This window comes from Nipponia nippon, unplaced genomic scaffold, assembly GCF_047370975.1.
Source record: "Nipponia nippon isolate SJK-2023a ecotype South Korea unplaced genomic scaffold, ASM4737097v1 scaffold_2, whole genome shotgun sequence".
Taxonomy (NCBI): domain Eukaryota; kingdom Metazoa; phylum Chordata; class Aves; order Pelecaniformes; family Threskiornithidae; genus Nipponia; species Nipponia nippon.
In genome coordinates, this window is record NW_028262336.1 from 27,129,765 (window position 1) to 27,151,626 (window position 21,862).

Consider the following 21,862-nt stretch of genomic DNA (forward strand, 5'->3'; position numbering starts at 1 on the left):
CACCCACCTCTGCCTCACAACTTTCCCCACAGCATTCCCAGGGCCTGTCTGTGCTACAAAAGGGAAAGTAACCTGCCTGATATTGAGAAGGTGATCCCCTGTAGAGGACTCTGAGGCCAAGGTATATTACCACCCTGGGTCTAGGATCAAGTTCAAGGTCACAAAGAGAAAGGAAGAAGGCAGAACTCTTCTTGGCATGTGGAGGTGACTGGGAGTTAAGGCTCCTCTGCCCCAGACAGTCAGAGATATGATTTTCAAGCACTATATGCCTTATTTCTGGCAAGACATAAAAATATCATTCTTGTCCAGGAAAAGATATTATTTTCTTCATGTGCGCAGAATGATTCAGTCCTTGCAGAACTGCTCTCCTTGGTTCTCAGCACACCTATCTAGAGACCACCTGAACTACTGAGAACAGAGGGCTTTACAAAATAGCTATGCCCAGCCTCCTCTAGCACATTCGGGGCTGTTGCAGCAGATGTCCAGAACCTGAACTCCAGGGCCTCCCAGGCCTGCCCTCTGCTGTGCATGCTCTCTTCCTACAAAGGCCATCTCTCGTGTAAATCCACACTGAATATAATAAAAAAAACAAGTTTCATTTGTTTGTTCAGAAACATTCACACTGTCTGAGTTCCGGCAATTCCACATAGGAAGAATGTTTCTCAGCAACAGCTTCGGTGGACCAAGAGTAATTCTCTCTTGACTACATTACATCCCATCCCTTGGGGTCATTTTTTGGAAGAGTGAAACAGCTTTTGCTAATTATGTTAGCCAAAAATCATTTTATTTATGCATTGCTACACAAAAGCAAGGCTGCCAGGGAAGGGGTAGGAAGGGCAGCCTTGTTCAGTCTCATCTTCACTAGACATCATTTTGTCACTAAGTAAAAACTGTTCCTTTTTCTCTTTGCATCTCTCTCACATAGCCTGGCTGTGGTCAGCACTGGAGATAGCTTGGAAGGGTATGATTTGTGTTGGCAAGAGGGTGGTCAAGCTGACAGAAACTACGGTTAATGTACGTAGCAGCTGCTGAAGAACAAAATGTCATCTGCTGTGCATATTAGGTCTGCACCACACTACCTCTGTGCTTGGTGATGGCCTCCCGGGCTCTAAACAGATGGTTGCTATGCAGATTCAGGGCATCTATCAACCCTGGTCTTGGAGCACAGCCAGGAACATCAGAGCAGGAATCCTAGGTGGGCAACCAGACTTTCTGGGAAAGGTATTAAGCCAGAGGGTTGCAGATGCTGTAGCAGATTTCTCCTTTTCACTGTGGGGGTGAAGCAGGTTCTTATTTCAGTCCTCATCTTCCTTCAGGGAGAGTTTGACACAGAGTTATCTCTGCAAGGGACAAGGGCCATCCCCTCTAGCAAGCACCTGTTTCTAGTGTGGTACCACTAAAGGAGTGAGCTGTCCCACAGAGTCCTTTTAGGAGTTTTGCTGTGTGTGCAGTCCCTAGGAAATGTTATGAGAGTAGCTGCACATCCTTGGAAAAAGCATGTTGTCAGGCAGAGAATGTGCTGCAGGATGCAATAGGGGTTGGTGGCCTTGGTATGCAGTAACTTGTGCAATCTTCCCTGGAGTATCCAGGACCCAGACCAATTCAGCATAGGAAGGAATACTCAAGGAATTTGGCCTCCAGCGCTTGGATAGGCTCATTAGGACAGATACACAGGCAGTGGAATTACAATGTCATCTGTGAAAAATGGAGAAATAATTTAAACTTTGTGCAAAACTGTGCTTTCACCAACAGCTATTTAGTTCAAAAGCATGACAAACAGTGACATGATAGCTCTCTCTGAAAATGTTCAACACCTCAACTCTGCTCCAAGGAAAACTCATTAGGCTCCCCACAGAATCCTCCAGGGAAAATAACCATTATGAAGATCATATTATTACTAATTTTAAGGTTAAAAAGCAAATTAAGGTACCAAGGCCTTTCTTCGGTACGGGAAGGGGAAGGAAAAGTGGAAGGCAGTTCCTATTCATTTACAGCAAGATGAAAGAGATCTGTATAGACCTGACTTTTCTCAGGTTTTGGAGTTGCTGTTTAGTCTCATTCAGTCAGATAAACACAGATGTTCAAGCAGAAGACTCCAGTATTTCCTTCAGAGGAAAATTTCTTTTACAGCAATGGAGAGGAAAGCTAGTCAGAAACAGCTGGAAAAGGTTTTGTGCCTTAAGCACATGCACTTTTACAGACCTGCTAGGCTGTAAGCTCCTTCACGGCAGCTTCTCTCCTTCACCCTCTGACCAGGTGGGATTGTGCTGCTGAGGCAATAAAATGGCAAAACTACAGAGACAACAGACCCTCTGTTTAACAGAGATATACTACTCCTTTGCCAGAATAACAGAAGGCAAAATGGAAAAGCATCATGAAAAATGTGCCTATCTTGCTAAAAAACTTTTAGTCAATGACTAGCTTAAGTAGCTTAAACAAAAGCAAAATGAGTATTTTAACATGGCGTCTTCTTAATTTGGATCCCTGAGAACATTTGGGAAAGTACAAACAAAATGAGTGAGGATTTATTCTGACAACAGCCAATTTCCCCTGTAATTTAAAATATGTAGAAGGTACTATTCTCTTGCCAATACAACCTCCTTTATCCCTCACTAGAGGCAATAAGCCACATTCTCCCTCTAAGTCAGGATAAACCTCAATTCTTCCAAAGAAGCATAGACCCCTGCCAATAGGGAAAAGTGGTCTCGGGGCAACATCATTGCAGTATTGCAACCTGATCTTAAAACTGAGAAAATACTTCACTCATTTAGAGGTAGTAACCTATATTTTTGGAGTAAAATATATAAACAAAAAATTAAAGTGTTTTTAAATGTTCTGCATTATTGCACTTACTGGTTTAACTCAGTAATTTCCATGCATTATCATACAGCCAAAGACATAATATGTATGTATGTGCTATTTTTGTCACAATATGCACACTACATTCCATGCACAGGCCAATTTACAATATGCTTCATCTTTTAATTAACAGCTGTCTTCATCTGTCAGTTTCCAGAGGAATGTGCCATGTCTTTATAAGAGGAAAAACTACAAGAGAAACATAATGGTAGCTAGAGACACTCACTCTAGAAGAAAGTGAGATTTTAGTACAAATCATTTACACAGACCAAAAGAATTTTTACAGCTTTCTTTCCCTGCATTAGTTTCATGCCAGACCATCTAGTAACACATTGAAAAGAGACATTCAGTAATGTCATACTTAAAGACACAGGGATGATCGGATAACTATAGCAAACAGAGCTTCATTCTGCATTGCTAGTGACGGAAGTTTAGACTATTGTTTCCACTAGTAGTCAACAGTATTTGGGGGGCTGGGGAAGTTGATATCTTAGCAAGAGCTATGTCTTCTTTTATCTGCCAACCTTACACCTTCATATTAAAAATCTAGGTGTCATGTGATTATAAAATACTCCTTTACCATTGAGTTTGTAACCCTACATTCAATCTTTCTCATCATAGTTTATTTTATGAAATTGATTTTCCTATCAACTCTTTCAACATCTTCATCTTCTCCTCTGGAGTAATCCAGTTTTCCTCCTGTATTTGTTCTTAATACTAACAACTACTTGTCTCTCCTAGAGCCTTCTCATTACTGGTACATCCATTCCTGAAATCTGTCTTCCTGCAGGCAAAGTTTTTGTACTTAGCTATGGAAACAAGCAAGTAAAATGTGGGGCTTAGTTCAGGTTCAATATGACCAATGTAAACAACCAGTTTGGTTTAAGCCAAGTTATAATGTTACCAATAAAGAACTGGTTCGTTCATGCTAAGTTTACACATAAACCTGAATTTGAACTCTGGCTTAAAGCATTGTAATTTCTTTTACTTGCTATAGCCCAGCACTAAATCTTTTACATCTTCTACTCCAACACTGGAATGAAAAACAAGGTGAGTTACAACAGACATGCACTATTAAAAGCTGTTTCTGCACGTCGCAGCCTGTTTGTTCCTCATCCTAAGAGCGGAAGAAAAGGAGAAGTTTTTCTCCGCTCTGAACATCAGCACTGAGACTGACCTTTGCTTCGCTGATTTCAGAGACATTTAGAGCCAATGGGAAAAAAAAAGGGAGGGAGAGAGGAGGGAAGGGCAGGTTCACTGTATTACACCAACTCAGAGGGTCAGCTGCCTATGATCCTGTGTCCAGCTCTGATACAGCCCAGATGTGAGACCTCAGACCAAGCTTCTGATTAAATTGCCCAAGATGTAAGAAAATCTGTATAGCGGAGCCGTGCAAGATAAGGAAGATAAAATTGCAGAGGTAAGACTGCTGAGATGAAGATAAGTTGTAGCTCAAAGATTCAAGGGGAAAGACACCCACATGAGAGGTATACGATCCTAAAGGGAAAAACAGGGAACTGACAGCAACTCAGTAACCTTGAAGATCAACTCATGCCAGGGAGCAGTAGAAGTCTATTCCTCCCCAGCTGACCAAAAGCTGCCCAACTGCCTTGTCAGCAGGGACTTTTCAGGTGCCTAATCAGGAGTGGTAAGCACACTAATGCTTAGCATAGTTTCTCATTGGTTATTACTATTTACTATGAATGTATCAGGAAGTTCTGTTATACTTTTAAGTTTAGTATATCCTACTAGCAGTCTCTGCATGCAACAAAAGTGATCCAGACAGGAAGTATAACAGTAACTTAGAGAACTCTGTCCCTTATTTATTTACAAGTTTACAGGTATTTATCCTGTCTATTTTGGCTGCAGAGGGCTGAGATCAGTCAGAAACAGGTAACAGGTTGACAACTCAATATTCTGCGCAAGCGCCAGGTGATAAACTCAAATCCATATGACTGAAGATGCAACAGCAGCAAATCTTACCTAATAAACTGAGATACAAAGTTCACAGATTAGGATTTAGGAAACAGTGTGAACACATTTAAAAAAAAAAAAAAAAAAAAAAGAAGAAGAAGAAAATAACAGCGAAACAGGAGGAAAATCTTAACAATTGCTGCTACTGAGAAACCATAGCCTCAACCTCTCGCCCACCTGTCAGAGTTCATTCAGTCACCACTTTTTATCCGAGCCCATAACCACAGTGGAGTACTGCAGAGCTCTATCCTGGGACCTATCCTGTTTAAAATCTTTATCAAGTGGCCTGGAGGAGGCTGTAGAGTGCACTTATAACAAGTTTGCGGATGACCCCAAACCAGGGGGTTTATCATTATAGGGAGGACTGCCATTCAGAGGGGCTTAGACAGCTTGGAAGAACTGGCCAACAAGAACTTCGTGAAATTAAACTAGGACAAATGGAAGGTCCTCCACCTGCACAGGAAGAGCCCCTGGCAATGGTACACTGGGAACTGACTGAATGGGGAGCAGCTCTGTGGAAAAGACCCTGGAAAGCTGGGCTGACAGCAAGCTGAGCATGAGCCAGCAGCATGTCCTGGCAGCAAAGACAGCCAACTGACACCAGCCTGGTCAAAGGCTGGAGCTCTTGCCCTGCAAGGAGGGGCTGAGGGATCAAGGCTTATTCAGCCTGCAGAAGAGATGGTTTCGGGGAGACCTAATAACCATCCATCTGAACCTATAGGCAGGTTATTGAGACAATGGAGCTGGGATCTTCACAGCAGTGCATGATAGGTAAAATGAGGCAAAGTGCCTAAGGCTAAAGAAGAGAGGGTCAGACTGGATATAAAGAAAAAAATAATCCAAGAATAGGTTGCCCAGCAAGGTTGTGTAATCTCCGTCTTTTGAGGTTTTCAAGACTCAGGTGGAGACAGTCCTGAGCAGCCTGATTTGACCCTGCTTTGGCAGTAGGTTGGACTAGTGACCCCTTGAGGGCCTTTCCCACCTGACTGACTCTGCAGCTCTGTGCTGCTCTGCAGACTCTGGTCCGAGCAAACAGTCCCTTTGCTGACCAAGCTCTCCTAGGAAAATACTCTTCCCTCCCACCATCATATCCCACCACCATTAGTTTGAACCAATTTGTGTTCAATCAGGTGAGTTTAAGGAAGAAAAGAAGAATCAAGCTGAGTTTTGTTCAAAAAAAGTTCAGGTCTGTAACCTGATGCCCTAATACTTCTAGGTAATGTGTTACAATGTCACCATTTTATTTTAAGCAGTCAAAATGATTGTTTTTAACAAACTTACACGCTTTCAAAAATATTTGAAATTATGACGAATTACTGTATTTTTGGAAGGGAAGTAAAAATGATCCTTACAAACAAAAAGTTACAGAGCTTTATAAAGTTCCTATGGAAATATCTACGAGCCAAGTATGGTAGAAGCAATGTCTATATTGCATAGGCAGGCATCCTGCAAACTACTTAACATGTAACAAGAAGAAAGTGAGTTGGTATATTGTGTGGAATTACAATTCCTCTGCTATTGGGATCTTTTGAAATCAGCTCCTGTACTTGCTTTTATAACAGATATTTCAACATAATCAGGATAAATAGGATATATAGAGGAATACTGACCTGATGTGCCTCAGAGATTTTATCTTTAGGTGGAGAAAAAACTGTACTTCAGGAGGCTTGTTGGTGGGAGAAGAGATTGATATAACTTTGGCTTTAAGGTAAAGGTTTCACTGACATTTTTGTTTCTTTCTTATGTATGGGATGGATGTTCATACAAAAAAAAAAAAAATGTCTTCATTTGAGTATATCTCCTTAAAAGAGTATTTGGTATTAAAAGGCTACTACATCAAGGTGTACACACACAGAAATACCGAAACACATAGAGATACATACACACAGACACACCTTGAGAGGTTTCACTGTAAGAACTTTCACAAACTTCCATAAAAAAAAGTCAAATTATTAGGGCAGAATCTAGTTCAGCTTCTGTCATTAGGATCTGATCCCACAGACTACATGGTCCAGCTGAAAGCAGTGAATTTTAAAGAGGTATCAGGGATCTCAGGAAAAGTTATTGCAGTGAGTGTAAAGTTATACATACTCACTCTAGTAATCTCCCTGTTGGAATTGTATCATGGAAATAAGAATGCTCCTATTTCTGTGTTCACATTGCAGCCCTCTAGACCTGGATAGACAACAGTAATTTCATTTTTTTTGAGATTTTTTGTATTTCAAAGCTTGCAGACCTGCATAAAATTAAAATCAACTGTAAATTCTCTACAGAAAGCATGGACGTGCAACCTGTCTCAGAGCTAAAATGTAAACCAAGGCACCCACAGTTGTCTGAAAGCTGCAAGTTTGGGAGTACTTTCAAGTTGTACACTTCTTTGTACACTTCTTCATAGAGACAGGAAAAGAAGCAGTTTGTGATAAAAATCAAAAACAGAAACAAACACATGCACTCACAAGTCTATGCTTGCAATTTCTCTGTGCTATCATAGTTTGATGGAGGGGGAACTGAAACAATCCTGAAACAATCCAAGCAGGATACGAGGACAAATCAGGAATTTAATATCAACCTTCTCAGAGCCTACACTAGCACTGAACAAGACTTATTTGTTTTGATATCCAAAGGTCACTGATTTGACTGTGCAGACTCAGTCTTCACTGTGATTTAAAATTGTCCATTACGCTGTGCCTCGACTTTCCCATTTCATCTCCTTGTCTTTTTCCACCTGCATATATAATGTCATTGCAGGTTCTTTCTCCAAATCACTCCCTGTCTATATTGAAAACCTTTCAAAAGACTTGCATCTTCTATAAGGGAAAATGTAGAACAAAATATATAAATCAAAATTAAGTTTTTTCCTTTGCTCCCAGCTAAATCCTGTCTCCTGGAATGTGATAATACAAAAATGTACCTCCTCAATGATCAACTTTAATTAGTGATATGTGATAGTGTAACTGGGTGCAATAGGATTATGCATAGTGTTTCAAAGCACACACATTTTTGTAGACTTGAAGAGAAAGAATGTTGTTGTTTCTTGATATTTACAGCTGAACCTACAGCTTTTATCAGACAAAGTAATTTTATATTTGTTTTTTCTAACATTAATTCTGTTAACTGCTTAACATTCTAGAGGAACCTCTGAAAATTCATCACATCAATCTCTTCTACTGAAGTATCAAAAATCCTCACATTCATCTACTATTTCTAAAGGTCTTTGTTTTTTAAGGAAAATAAAACAGTATGTAAATATTTCCATCAGTTATGTACTCTAAAAAAATTGACAGAAGGAACTTAGTAAAAATCCTTCATATTTCATCATCAGTTGCTTATATAATAATCACTAAGCCTTCCAATTTTTATACCTATTTTTAACAGTGACTGCTTACAGTCACTGGAACTGTATCCTCATGAAAGTCACTAACAAGCTTATAGTTGATTATATAATTAAGCGCACATGCAGGATCGGGGATTTCATCTTCAGAGACAGAAATTCTGTCCCAGCAAGATTTCTCTTTCAGAAATGCCAACAACTTGTCCATTTACTTCACTCTTTATTTTTAAGATTGTATTTTTCAGTTTCTCATTTCTAAACCAAATTCATGGTCCCTTCTGGCTGGTGGCTTATATTCTGCACATATTATCTCATTATTCTGCTCCTCCTCCTTTATTTTTTAAATTATTTCTACCTACTTGTTCACTTCTTTTTACTTCATGGAGTAGTGTCAGACAACTTCATGTATACATAGAAGTTACACTCACTATGTTCAAACATAGCTCATTTCTCTTTCATCTTTTTCCTCAAATGCATTTCTTTTTATTCTCAACTAAAGATAAAATGACAGCTTCATTTTTATTTCTTCCACACTGGCACACTTTAATTGATCTGCAAAAGATGTCAGAATGTGTTGAAGCTGAACAATAGAGCACTTCAATCAAATTCCAAAGTGATCTGTTACAATGTTTTCTAACAGTAAGTCAAAGACTGGAAGAATTCATGGCCTTATTGTTTAATTTTGAAACAAAAATTTCTACTTATTTAACCATTTTGCATTGAACAATTCCTGTTTTGATGATTTATCTGCACCTCTGCATCATAAAAGTGCCAGATTTTACTTCTTTTTCAGAAGTCTCTGAAAGACAGTATTACTTCTCAAAGTATAGGTTTTAAGGGCTTTTTTCTGTTTTTCAGATTTCCCATTAAAATTACCTTTTGTAAAAATATAAACATGATTATGCCAGAAGGCAGAATGGCAGATATTCTAAATCTGCTTTTTCTGTCACTTCTGTAATCACATGAAATCCATGGGGCGGGGGGGGACGGCGGGGACGACACAACAAAACACACACATAATATGACCTACATAGTCTTGAAACTGCTGCTAAATCAATGTTTATGTTTTGCCCTGTGTTAAGATGAAAAATAACTCGTAAATTATGCAACACCTGAAAAACTCAGCTGTCCTTGTCAAAAAATGTAGAAATCCTACATACAATGAAAGTTAATTTGACTGTAAACTTGAAATTAGACTGTAACTTCATTGGTGAGGCATCTAGGAGGAATTCTACCACCTACAGGGTCTACATCAGAATTTCTTCAGTAATACAAAATGATTAGATTAGAACTGATTCAAGCAGAAAATCCTGAGGCAGGTTCTAATGTACCTGTGAACTGTCTGATGATGCTCAGTCACCTTAGGCAGGCCTGCAATGGGTATAAGAGCTTGGTTGCTGTAAGCAGCCATGAGGGCAGTATAAGTTATTCTACAGCATTGTATAAACTACCAAAGCAGTCTGTAATTAGGAGACCATATAAACATCAATGAATATACTCAAGATACAAAGTAGATTTTAAAAAACAAACAAATAAAACAAGTGCACAAAAACCTCCCACTACCACAACCTTCATGAGCTAAACTGCCAAGGTAGTTATTCCAGCTGTGCAGTGCTAAGGTAACCAGATAACTAAAAGTTTGTAATTGCATAGTTGCCAAGTGTACTTATCACATGACCATCTTAAGAAGACTGTGAATCACCAAGCTTTACTGATTACAAGATGAGGATGACTGACAGATCTGTTTCCTGATGCCCTTTCCAAGATACTGTGGTGCTGAAACTAAATCACCCTTCAGTCTTCACAGCTACAAGCTTTGATCAATTCCTTTTTTTGGTCAGGACCAAGCTGAACACTAACGAAATGAAAGAAGGTGATTAACAATACACACTCACCACTTGGCTTTAAACCCTTTGTGTGAAATGTGATTAGCTGTTAGGTAGTAAAGTAGCCTCATACTGGCTGACACAGCCGAAGTCCATGCTACTGTGGGACGAAGAAGAAGATCTGTATTTCTGCTACCCTCCCTCCATTCTGTTGGAGAGCAGGACAGACTCACTCTTGGGCTTTTCACAGTTGTTATAGTCACAATTTAGGAATCACAGAATTTGCCAACTATAGATTTAAAGTGTCCCCCACCAAAAGGAGGATCTATGTATACACACACAAAACTAATGAACTACTCCATACTAAATTAGGAACTACTAGAAATACCTCACAATACGAGTTCAGCTAGACTCTTGGCAAACCTACGTTTGGGTGCCCTACAATTCTCTGATAGTGTATTGAAAAAACTTCACCCTCACAAATCTCTAAGTTTAGTGCTCAAACTCGGATGATTTTGGAATAAAAAAAGAGCTATCCTAAAGTATGGCCATGCACATATACATATATATAGTATGTATACGTATATACACATATATATATACAAGTCTGTGTATCTACACAACTTTTCCAAATTTGAACTGTGGAAGCTTTTCAGTTTTAGAAAACCAGGAGACTTTAGCAGATGCCTTGCTACAAAATCCTATCCATGCCCATAGCTGTTAAAGATGAACAAAATTTGCATAGTATTCACACAAAACTCCAGACAGAATATTTGTAATTCAGATTTGACTTACAATGTATTCATTTACATTTTATAATGACTTTAGCAGACAAAAAAGCCAAGAATGAAATAGGTTTTTTCCCCACTTACCAGAAAGTAAAAGAGTTATATTCAATGCACTGGTAGTAAGAGCACAACTTCAATTTTGAACATCACCATCAACAATAAGAAATAGCACCAGCCAGATTAAGTACGTATTTTGCCCTAGGCACTTTATGAAATGCAGGCCCCCTGAGCACCACCCTCCTCTTAAAAACTGGCATCTGAAATTCTAATGAAATCTCAGCTGAATAAGGGACTGGCCCTCTTTCCTCCAAACATAGTAACTCTATATTCATTCCTTCATGCACGCACCTAAAACCCCATTAAAGTTAATGGGAGTTACATGCGCACCTAAGGGGGAATAGCCCCATAAATATTCTTAAAGGGCACATAGAGTGTAAAAGAAAAGTCTTCACAAGTAGATTTTTTTTTTAATGATGTAAAAATGTTGCGATTTGGGAATAAGTTTCAAACAGGAAGAAAGAGCAATGGGAGGAATTTTCCACCTGGCTTTAAATTACAATTGCAGGAAATCAAGCTGCTTCTTTCAAAACTGGAGATAATAGCAACTCAGCAGAGTAGTTATATCTCTCTGCTATTGAGAATAACTTCAGCAAACTTCTTCAAAGACAGTGTTATGTACATAAAGATTGATGAATTTGACTAACCCTTTAAATCCCTACCTTCAATAGGTTTGCTTTCTTTTCCAGAAAACAGGACAGTACATTTAAAATAAAAACTTAAAAGTGTTCTGAGCACATTTTCAGTTTTAACTACAGTTTAGGTAAACAGTTATTACATCTGTTCCATCAAAAGCCAAGAAGCACAGGCAGATATAGCTGGCTTCCTAGATTTGCTCTCATTTGTTGAGTCCCGTGAATGTATGTAATAAAAACATAAATCCAACTCTGGGGAAGAAAGGAATGGCACTGTATTTTTCACTGCGTGGTGGAAACCACCTCCATGGATAATACATTTGTAAATTTAATAACATCTCATCAAATCAGTGGCTGTGTTGCCTCTATTTCCACATTGGGGAAATACCAACATAAGATCTTATTAGTGCACAGAATTAGGAAACAACACTTATCATACTCATCAGGCTGGCCCAGGACATTGCCCTGCATGACACAACAGTGACAGCACTCTCTTACCTATTTTGCCTACACGAGCGCTTCAAAAACCCAAGCTAGCTGATGCAAGGCTGGGTAGAAATTACATAACAGCAGAGAGGGAAAATCTTTCCCACAGTCAACAAATAATACTATCACTCTTCACAGTCCCATCAACAAGATCAGCAAAGCTTGTTGTCCTCCCTAACTTCTTTTTCTCCCCTCACCTTCGCAATCTATGAAGTAGCCATATTGCCATGCACACAACACCTGCTGCACTTGCTCCCCATTCCTAAATGGTCTGTACTTGAATTCACCTCTTTCCCCTCTCTATCCATCCAGTCCCTTATTTCATCCTCAATCTCATCACTCTTTCTCTGTCTATTTTGGGATCTGAATTCTAGTCTTTCTTAAAAAATTGACTCCAATTCTTAGCTTCTCTACGTATGAATTCTAATGGATTTACCCACCATGTGTACGCTAGTCTCTACAAAACATGGGCAAAACAATATTTTTCCAAAGCCATGAAATTTCTCCAAACTGGGACAGCTTTTTTTGAAAAAGTAGAAAAAGGCACATCTTTGTCATAAAACCAACCTACATCCCAAATGTTGCATCTCTGCTTTAGCCCATACGTCTGCTAGAACTTTGCAATTAAAGGGCTGTAAAAATGTTGGCAAGCAATGTGTTTTTCTCCTAATTTCATTCCTCTGAAATGGTTTAGCCATTTTTGCTGAAATTGTCCCAAAATACTCAGCCTAAGCATATACCCAATGTGGAAAAATGTCCATGTCGTCAGGCAAAGTTAGGCAGCAGAAAATAAGGAGTTAAAACAAAAACGGTCTGGCAACCTTACTCTTTCAGCAGCACTACCAACCAAGAGCTGAATGTATGACACTTATCAGGTAGAGTCTTTCTTCACTGCACCTTCTATTTTACACTCAATTGAGCTCTTATGTTCCTTCTCGCTTCTTTTGTTTCCAGTTTTTTTGCTGACAAACTCTTTGCAACCTTTGGGCAAATTTATTGCTTACCCAAGACTCCCACACCAGCGAATCTGATTGGGACTCTGTGGCTGGAGCACAGTTAGAAAGTATTGCAAAGTCAGACAGGGTGAACTGTCATGCCCAGGTGTTTGCTGTTGGTGGTAAATGCAGAATAACTGACTGTTGCTTCCCCATCTTTACTCCAAGGTGCATTGGCATCAATACAGAGTATCTGACACCCTCAGAAGTGTTGGGATTGTGTTTCTGACAAAAACAGATTATCCAAAGAGATAGTATGAATTCTTATAATAAGCTGGACCCCAACCTTTCTAAGTCAGTGATCCATCATTTTGTTTCACAAACTTTGGAGCAGCCCCCTTGTCTATTAAAAAATGCAGTAGCTGACCATAGATGAAACCAAGTGCTATTAATATGAGAAGGACGATACAAAGCAGATCTGGAAAAGGAACAAATTGTTTCTCAGTCCCTGCTTTCCCTCCCCAGACACAACTTTCTTCCTAATGCCTTTTGGAAGTATCTAGTTCATTCAAATGAGCAACTGAGTCAGAGTAACGATCTGACCTTTTTCAAGTATTATCTTACATGAAACACAATTGCTTTAAGACAAAGTGCATATACTTATTCAAATTGGGGAGCCATTTTTCTGCTAATGGAAAGCAAGCTGCCATTTTCCACACTGAGCAGCACCGTTTCAGAGCTATTGAGCCCTGGAGCTTTCTCTAAGCCTTCAGTATCAAAAGCTCTACTACAGCACTTCTCCAAACCACTGAGTTCTGATAACTGAGAGGTATTTAACTGAAGCCTAAATCTATTAAATACAAATTGCATTAAAGTAGCATTAAGGATTTGATTAAAACCTAGAATACCAAGGGTAGAAGGGAGAGGGAGAAAGACATAAAAACAGAGGGGAAAATCAGAATCTAAAAGCTCCCAAAATGCAGAAAAAGGAATCCATAGTCATGTCTAAGCTTTGATTTTTTTGCCATTCTATACCAAAGGTAATAAAATGAAAAATATAGTAAGTTGATTGTTTTGACTAAAAGAACTTGCCTACAGACCAGCAACTTATGCCAGTTTTTAAGACTGATTAACTTTGAAACATCAGATAATGAACTGGGAAAGAAATTACTTAAAACCTTAACTATAGAAAAATCATCATCTGCTGCTTGCATTTACACTACAGCCTTGTGCAGTGTCTATAAAACACTGCATGTCTTCCCTTCATCAGCTATTTCCTAATTTTACTTTTTCTTTTCATTAAAAGGAAAGAGAGCAAAGTAACAAAGAAAGGGAAATCAAATGCAATGCAAACAGACTCAAAAATTATATTTGAAATAAAATCTGATGCAGTTGCTGCATTTTTTGATAAAATCCCAGTGAGCTATTTTAAATGAGACCTTCAAAGGAAAAAGACATTCAGGCTTTGGGAAGGGGAAGGAGGAGGAATTTCACTTTTGATGAAGTCTTCTTTCCTTTTTTTTTTTTTTAATCTTTTGCTTGCCTTATGCTTTGCTTTAGAAATGTAGGACCTGATTAAACGTAAGAATTCCATGGTAACTGGAGAATTACATCAATGAAATCAAAGGAACTAATAAGCATATGCATGATCTCACAAAAAATTAATTGGGATTTCTGCTATTATCCTCAAAAAATGCTGGCCATATATTAGTTGCAATTGCAGTTTGAGCTAGCAGGCCTTTCCCACCCTCCAAAGTACAAGTGAGATTTCCACTTAGATGGATGCTAAGCTGGCCATGAGGACATATCCAATAATGCTCTAATATAAATCCACAGTTCTCCATAAAATCCCAATATTTGTTTCACAAGCAAATAATCATACAACAATGCAACTTTTTTTCAACTCAAGAAAGAAATCCTATAAATTTAAAAACATATAACAGAAAAGGTGAAAGATGATAATCTAAGGGTTAAAATGGATAAACATCCAAGATAGCTCTAATCAAAACTGACTTTAGGAGAATGCAAGCTGAGCATTTGTGAGGATGTAAGAATTTTATTAAGGTGAAAAAGGGAAGACTAGTTCTGAGAGGAGGTTGTTGGGAGGGTTGTTTTCTCTCTTTTTTAACTAGCACCGACTTACACCTGTAACTAGCTTTGTATATAAAAGAAAGCTTAATAATTGCCACTTAATTACAGCTTTAAGAGAGACACTGGACAATTCAGAAACCTGACAAAGAAATCAGAGAATAGCAGATCTGACTTCCCAAGTATTTCTAAGATGATAAAACTCTGACGGGTTATGCTATAGTTATAGTTCAAAAATGTTATGTTATAGCTCAAAAATGAACATAAATAGGACCTAATCTTTAGGAAAATGTTGCAATGGAAACAATAGAAATCTTCAGAGCCATGTAAGCCACTATCTTAGCAGCTGTGTCAAAGCAAAAGATTGCTATATATCGTTTTGTGCTCCAGAGGAGTAAAGCAACCCATCTGTCCAACAGCCAGACCAGAATGGCCATAGCCTTTTTGTTTGTTTATTCAGTTGTAAAAAAAAAGGTTTTGTTTATCTTCCTCTAAAAACGGTCATGAAGGGAAAAGTGGTTCAGTTTTCTGATGTGCAATTCTACACAGAACATTGCATTCCCCTAACTCACACTGAAGTTCAGTAGGAGATAGGCAGGTCAGCACGGGTCAGAAGCAGGTCAGTTATTTATAAGAAAGATATAGTAAAAGATACATGGTTTCCAAGAGCTTTTCCCAAAATCATTTCACTCAAACTTTTAAGAAGCTTTTTAAAATTTCTTTCCCCTACATTTTTTTTCCAAAAACAAGTGGCTTCTTTGTTTGGAGGAAGCCTGCTTTTCTTTTTCTAAGTCCTTCTGTGTCCAACAGAGGCAAAAAAAACACAGCAGTGTGCAGAATAATCAACAGTAGGGGACTGAAAAGAGATAGAGAAAGAACAGCAGTTTCATTTTCACTGATATAAAATACAACTTTTTAAATAAAACCAAAAAAGGGAAATTTTCTCCATTAACACATCCATTAAAATTTTCAATACTGCAAAAAGCTATTTTCTAGTAAAAACATCTGACATTTGTCAAGGTGACAAAAATTGGAACTAACGAATGTGAATATATAATTTTCCCAGGAAGGCCAAAACTACAGATATTATGCAGAAAGCCTAGTTGCTCTGTTTTAAAAAAACTTCTCTTATTCAACCTAGTTCAAAACCAGTAAGCTTTTCACTAAGCTTTTACTCAATTTCTGCTTAGAACAAACTGGGTGAAACCAATGGCATCAGCAAAGCTGTGAATTAGGACCACACTAAGATTGAGAAAAGATGTTGTAGAGTGGGTAAAGAAGTGAAAACATAGTAGCAGACCCAGAAATGAACATCTTTCTTGTGTGTCTCATCTGGTTCTACCCCCAAAACATCAAATTTTTCACAAGTCTGATAAGTTTTAAAATAGCTTCATTTTCAGTTACTGAACATCTTGAAAACACCATAGGATGTGTAGGATGCTGCATTCTTCAGCTTTATGTGTATCATCATATGGTTTGCTGTCATAGGTTGAGCCTCAATGAATTCAAAAAGACTACTCATATGTTTCAAGACAAGTACATTTTTTTCTGGAACAAAGTCAATGCTGAGCAGCTCTAAGCATGGGGAAAGCCACACCGTTCAGTAGAGCACAGAGACACTGGTGCTGATCATGCTCTACTCCAGAAACATTGCCATCGCATCATCACACATCACATTTCACACTGACAGCAAAGCATGCAAAACGGAAAGCACAAGATACCTGGGCAAGGTTGTGTGTCTCTGACATACTGCAGCCTTCTGCTGTGCAGATTTACCTTTAGAGGTCCCTAGCCTCCCTCCATGGCTTGTGGCACTGCCTTCACAGCCAGTCCCCACCTGCCCCACAGCACATCCTGCTTCTGCTGAAATCCTCTCTGTGTGCCGATTCCTGCTGCACTGCCCAAGACAGCCAACACTGGCCCAAAGGCAGGCTCCTTCCCCAGCCTCGGTGGCTCCCACTCCTCCCCTCTCCTCTCCTGCACCACTTTACCTGTTCACCTTGGCCCCCCTTGCTCCCAGGCAGCCCTGGGCAGCACTTTCCCTCTCCTTGCCCCTTGCTGAGGAGAGGACAGGCCCTGCAGCAGGCAGTTGGGGGGCTCCTGCCTCCCCCTCCACACGGCCCTACACAGATGCCCTGACAACCCCTTTACCTGACTGCCAGAGCTGTAGGATCACTTCACTTTCACCGTCCTCACTGACATTGTGGGCCTTCCACTTCATGGCTGAAACAGCACGAGTCAATGGCGAGCCACAGCAGCATTGGGATTCTCCTTCAGACTCACCTCTGCCAGCTCTGAGGGAGAAGCAGGAGAAGATGAGTTTCCAGCACAGATCCAGACCCTGAGGCATGGAGACCTGCTTCTCCCTTGGCAGTCCTGGGCAAGCTTCACACTCCCTACCCAGTGCTCTGCCACTCCCCAGCAGAGGCTGCCAGTCCCCATGACCCCTTCACAGCCAGGAGAGGGGCAGGGCCAGAGGCAGGGGCGACTAACAGCCCTTGAGCTCAGCAGGGCTGGAGCAGCACCCGGGCACAGCCTCCCAAGGGGCAGTGGTACCCCCTGCCCTCCCCTGTCCGGCCCTGCCCTGCCTTTCCCTGCCCTCACCAGCTCCAAAGTGCTGTTTCCCAGTCTCCACAGCCTGAAATACCTGTGCCAGCCATGTCATGGGCCCCACTGAGACATGGCCACCGCTGACCTGCTGCCCACTGTGACATGGCCACCACATTTCCCATTTTATCGCTGGTGGCCTCCTGGGGCAGGTCCATAGCTGTGGGTCATAGTCCAGTGAGTTCACGCTCCCTCACACCACCCTCATGAACTTTTCTTCATTGCAAACATGTTAGGGCCTGTTCTGCAGCTTTGTGAAGGAAACCTGGCTTTTACACACACTTAGGGAGACTATTTAAACACTTAGGGAAAACACCTGTCCTCCCCCTTTTCCCAGGCTCTACTCACTTCACTCCAGAGATCCCTCCTCCTGCCTTGTTATCACCACATGTTACAGTCAGTCCCTTCAGTGATGCAAGAAGTCAGGTGGAGGTTGCGGGGCACTGGTTACTGGTTACTGCTTACTGCTGTTTCTCTCTGCTGCTCCTTTCTTCTCACACTTTTCCCCTGCTCCAGTGTGGGGTCTCCACAGGAGCTGCAGTCCCTTCAGGAATACCCATCTCCTCTAGCATGAGTTTTCCACTGGCCACAGTGAATGTCTGCTCCATCACCACGGAGCATGCCTCCTCTTTCTCTCACCTTGGTGTTCCCTGTGCTGCTTCTCACTCTTTTTGTTCCCTCTTCTCTCTCTCTGGCATTTTCTGCCCTTCCTTACCCAGGCTTTCCCCGAGGCACCGCCATGGTGGCTGCGGGGCTCAGCCGTGCCCTGTGGTGGGGCCGTTGGAGCCGGCTGGAACCAGCTGTGTCCGGCACAGGGCAGCCCTGGCCTCTCCTCACAGAGGCCGCCCTGCAGCCCCCCAGCTACCAACACCTGGCCGCCTACACTCAGTGTACTGGCTTATGTATTCCCTAAGTCTTTCTTCCTCCACAAGGTGCAATGCTGCATTCGCGCACAGGTTCTGCGTCAGGCCAGAGAACTGGCAGGCCTTACCAGCAAGCAAAATAAGCACTGCGTGCCTCAGTCTTCTCCATGCCCTCTGTTCTTACAGTAGTCCATCTTGTTGCCCTTCACATCCGTCACTGATTTCAATGCTAGATGAGTTTTGACTTTCTTGACTCCATTCCAATACACTTGAGCAATGTCTTTATATTCCTTCCGGGAAGCCCATCCCTGCTTCTACCTTCTGTGTATTTTCTTTTTTTTATTTTCTCTCAGTCAGGATTTTCCTGTTTAACCATGTCTTCATCTATTTTAAGGTTCTTCAAAAGGCAGAAGCTCCCCACAATGCAAGGCTGTACTTCTATTATTATTCCCCAGCCTATGTCTGAACCATTAAGCTTAATCTGAAGTTTGTAATGTAAACTCATCACCTGCTGTCAAATCTTCTGCTAGGCTTTTGTGCACCTTGCCTGGCCTGAAAATTGCTTGCAAGAACTGTGTTACTGCCATTTGTCATTAATATGAGTCACAGTATCATCAGCCCCAAACCTCAAAACCATTTCTGGTTAACCTTGGGAAATCTATCAAAATTATATTAATACACATTTGGCAATCACAGTATTACAGATTTTGCAGCAGTTGCCCTCACAATGAAACACCCACCAGAAATTTCTATGAGATGCTGAGCTAGGAGACAGCACCTATGTCAAAGCATCAAGATCAAGCGAATGAACAAACCATGTTTTGGTGTCTGACCATGTATGTCAGGACAGATAGGAGAGTCTAACATAAGGGTTAGTCTAAGCTAAGAGTTAGTCTAAGATAAGAGTTAACTGACACTGCTTGTGTAGTCATGACTTAGAACTGGAACAATTTCCCAAACCACTCGGTCTCATTCTCTGATGTTAAAGAGGCCACCTTACTGCAGTTCCATCCATAAATGCATCAGGTACAAAGGTACTAAGTTTAATTCAGCCACCTTCTCCCAATACAGAAAGACTATTTCAAAACAGAATTCCTCTGAGAATTATAAACTTTCATCGAATTCCAAATGTGGGTTTTAATCGTGACCAGTTTTCACCCACTTCTTGCACTTATTGACCTTTAGTTTAAATAGTACTTCTACTTCAGTAATCTCTACCTGCCTTCATGTACCTTTAAAAGATAAATATCTCCTTTCAGCTTTCATTCTGCCAAACTCACGTAGCATCCTCACGTTGAAAGAGGTCTCTGTTTCCCAAATCCTCATGCCCATTTTTTGTGTTTGTAGTTCAAGTACATTGTTCTTGAACATGGATGAACAGAATTGTCCTCAGCATTCTAGATGAATCTAGCAGCACCTTTTACAAAAGAATTACTCTTCTCCTGATTTCAGCCATAAAAATTCTGCATTTGTTCTTCTTTTCTGCACTTGCCTCTTTTGCATTTGTCTTTTTTCCCATGTCACATCACACTGGTGACCTAGACTTACCTTGTAACATTAAATAAGCCTTCATCTTTCTCTCTAACACTTCTTCAATAAGCACCCCAGTTTGTACAGAGATTCTTGCTATTAATCCTTATTATAAAACTATAGTTGTGTCATCAGGATCATCCAGTTCTATCCATATCATTCAATGTCTTCGAACCATGTGTTATCATCACATTCCCATTTCAGTATCCAACCTATGGCAATAGAAGAATTACTTGTTATATTCTGAGCTGCATCATAAAATAAGCATATTTTTCTTAGTGTTTGCCTAGCAGAGTTCAGAATTAACTGTTTTAGAAAAATCACAAGCCACCTGCATTTTCCTACTAAATACTGAGTAGCATGTAGCCTACATGAGTTGAGTTTCCTCTGTGAATTTACATTATATGACAACTCTGGCAACAGAAATTATGTTGGCTTACTAAAATGCTAAAGGTATAATTTCAGTTGGAGTTTGGCAGAAAAATAGACAAAGAAAAAAATTATGCACATCATGCAGTGTTCTGGGCAAATAAGGCTCAGAAACTAAATACTTTTTTGACTATGAAGTACATTTAAATAGCTGACAGTATTTTCAGAGAACTTTAGAGGATGATAATTTTTCATATTTTATCTGACACTTTATTCTGAACACATATAACCCATCCCTATGACATGATAGGCTGCCCTTGCAACTAGTGAACTTTATGGCTCAGAACTATGTGGGAATATCTTTGGATAGTTTCCATGCTCAATAACAATAGATTTCACACTAGCAGTGGAGGATTGTTAACTTTACATTCTGTCCAAAGATGTGCTGAATTCTGAGTAAAGCCAGAAGACCTTGCCTCAGCTCTCTGTTACAAGGCAAATTTTGCCTGAGATCCTTACTGTTTGGTTTGAAAAAAAAGAAACCTTTACACTCCTATCTAGACTACTGTTTCATATCCAGTGATTATATTTTTGATAGAAGAGATGTTTTCAGGTACTTCACAGCAGAAGCATAATAAAAAGTGTTAATATATGGAAGATGCAAATTTGATTCTGTAGAATAAAAGATAATAAATATCAGCCAAGATACTCAAGTACAACTGAAAATAGGTAAATATGAGCCTATCAGTGAAAAATTCTGTGTGTCTTCGTGTCATCTTACCAGAATGCAAAAAAATTTTATCTATGTAAAACCTGCCTTTGTTCAAACATTCAGTGTTGGTTAAAAAAAAATGCATATATTAGTAAAAATAGAAATAGCAGCTACTAAAAGGAACAGTTACTATATTTAAAAGTTAAGCAAGTCCCCCAGTTGACTAGAGGCAATGTCTAAATTTGCAAAAAATGTTATTAAAATATTCTGTGTCAGTCTTTTACAGAAAAGTGGTTTGTGCCTATACTAGATTTGCCAAAAATTTAGTTAGTGATTCAAATTTCCTTGGCTATATCTTATGTTAAATCAATATGCTTTTTTTAATTTCTGACAAGATGCATATAACCACTTACTGTTTCCCTCTTCCACTAACACCGCTGCTGTTGCAGAACCTAGGAAATCAGGATACAACATTATCGTTCTGTACTTTTTATTGTATTTTTCAAAATGCATACTGATGAGACGCAATAGGCAGATGTGTGAAGACGGAAAAGTATTTTCCAATCAGTAAAAGAAATATTCCTTTCTGTACCAAATTAACCTCTAACCCACAAAGTCCACCTAACTGCTAGTAATAAAGCCCATGGAGTTTAGTTTCCCATTCATTAATTTCTAGGATAGCACTCTCTTTAATGCCACTCTGATTATCAGTGTATCCCAGACATCAGACGAAGCAGAACAAGATACTACTCTTGCAATCAGTTTATAGCATCATACTCTCATCTCCAGTGAAACAATGGGC

The 21,862-nt window shown here is 39.8% G+C and overlaps 1 long non-coding RNA gene across 1 annotated transcript; it reads right to left on the reverse strand.

The window, feature by feature from the left end:
- Nucleotides 1-1,436: 1,436 nt before the first annotated feature.
- On the reverse strand, nt 1,437-17,822 carry LOC148055700 (uncharacterized). The gene is made up of 3 exons (XR_015705186.1): nt 17,627-17,822; nt 17,131-17,273; nt 1,437-1,695 (listed from the first exon to the last, which is right to left on the reverse strand). It is a non-coding gene; the product is annotated as an uncharacterized LOC148055700 (long non-coding RNA).
- Nucleotides 17,823-21,862: the final 4,040 nt, after the last annotated feature.